Genomic DNA, 2449 nt, shown 5'->3' with positions numbered 1-2449 from the left:
TTATTTGTTTTTGCAATATATAGATCTACGTATCAATGCATTATTTTCCTAATGCCGTCACCTAATAAAACTTAAATAAGAAATGGTAAGAAAAAGTTATCGTCCTTAGATTTGGAACAAGGCCAACTTTGAAAGAAGTCTTGATTATCGTGAAAAAAAATATTGAGAGGACATCTTTCTATTTCAAAGTGCCATAATTAAATTTTAATGTTGTCTAAGGATTGTGTTCAATTTATCAAACACTGAAATGTTGCATACAATTTACCATTTCCACGCAGAAAATATTATAGTCTGTTTCATATTTGAGGTATACATGTATCTGTGAATGTGCATGTTACAAGCAAAGAAAGATGCATTGCATTGTAGTATCTTAAAACTTCTAAACTTAATATTTCTTTGATGGAAACATAATCATTTTCCTAATTTAGCAGTATAGATAAAGTGAATTTATTTTATGAAGAAAGTAAATTTTATTGATTGGATCTATTGTGGTGACCAGGGGGTATATATACTACCCATTCATATATTTTTTTATATGTAAAGATTTTAATAATTAAACTCATTGATACATGCAGCACACCTAAGAAAATTAGAATGATTGAAAAGTATATGACATGTATTTGTATGATTATCATTTGGTACAAATGTAAATGAAAAATTCCAACTTTACCTTATATGATATGATTTAATAATAATAATAATACCATATTTATATAGAACCCTTTTCATACACTACATGTATGTACGCTCAAAGGTGACCAATTATGGATTGTTTTTAAGTGGAGGGAAAACAACAATAAATGGAAATTAGAACATGACTAGATGTATACAATGTACATGTATATATATAGTAACCATTGCCAAAGTATATAATGTACCAGTGATAATCTTAAAAGTTTATAAAAAAACTGCAAAGGACATCAGGGGACAGTGCATTATATTTAACAGGATCCTCCCTGTATCTAATGCAGGGTTGTAATTGTCATTTATAACATGTATATTAATTAAATCTGGTAACAAATGAGCATATTAGACACCAGTGGACAATGCATTAATTAAAAGAATTTTATCAGATTATCAATCTTCTTATATGTAGCAAAATATCGCAGTCCTTGATTTATGTAAAATCATAGTAGAAAACATTTAAAATTCCTGAGTGGTACTCATTTACAGATTGGCAGTTTATAGCTCTGAGTTTCTGTAGCCACACACATGTATTACTAATATTTATTTATGCAAGCATTTATGATATATATTAATCATTAACACATTTATTAATGTGACGGGACAATATACATGGATATATATCATAACTTTTTCCTTTATTGATACATTAATTAAGCAGTACATATTTTCATAAGTCATTTCTAAAAAAAATTCTCCTTTTATGAATGAAATACCTACACGCATTTCTGATCTTATTTAGATTTACTTATTCCAGTTACAAACTTATAATTACAGCGCGAAACACACATGTAATAATATCAATAATCTTTTTCATATTTAGATTAGTCATGTATCTGTATGTTAGAGGACAATCTGTACAAAAATTTAAAATCTTAAATCAAATGATTGAGAATCACAATTAGAATTACATTGCACTACACTGTAATTAACTATTGTTTTAATATACATCAACTTTATTTTGTCTGTAAGAAACCTTTGCTGTTTCATTATTAGTATTACATTTCGCAACATTAATTAAACAGTTATAAGTCTCAGAAATCAAAATTGAGCTGTGATCATCCAGAAGCTGTTCTAGAAATTTAGGAGAAGAAATTATTTTGCATGATCATATTACATGGATTTTTTTTTCAAGTTTGGCCAAGTTAGGGTCATACTGTGCACTGAGTATTATTTAACCTAAAGTAAAGAATTTTGTAATTATAAGCTCCCTTTAATGAAAAGCTGACTGTGCAATGTTAATTATTTTACATGTTTTAGTTTGTGCTATATATTTAACTGAATTGCCTTAAATTGTAAAAAGATTTGTGAATTATATACAATTGTAACTGATCAAAATATTTATTATATTGCATGTTGATGGAGTTTTGAAAATTTAAAAGAATAAATTAAGGCGTCAAATAAGTATTGTGTTTCTGACCCTAAATTAAACACATTACCCTTAGTTTTTAAAATAAACATATATTGTTGAAGAGATCATTGAAGAAACATTGTTTGGGGGACTTGACATCTGTAATTCAATTTTATCTATAATACATGCAAGTAATTTTAATCAAACTAAATCTAAAAGTTTCATTGACAAGTGAAAATAAGTTCAATAAGACATACTTAATTTGTTTAAAACTTAATTGTTTACAGTTAAAGAAAAAGGTTTCGAATTATATGTTCCAATCTGAATTAAAATTAGACTGGTATATTCGACTCGTCTTCGGTACACCTCAATACAAGGAAGTGTATCATAGAGAAGTGGGATTCTTTTTCTCTT

Source organism: Ostrea edulis, chromosome 2 (assembly GCF_947568905.1).
Source record: "Ostrea edulis chromosome 2, xbOstEdul1.1, whole genome shotgun sequence".
NCBI lineage: Eukaryota > Metazoa > Mollusca > Bivalvia > Ostreida > Ostreidae > Ostrea > Ostrea edulis.
Note: the sequence above shows the minus strand (reverse complement) of the source record.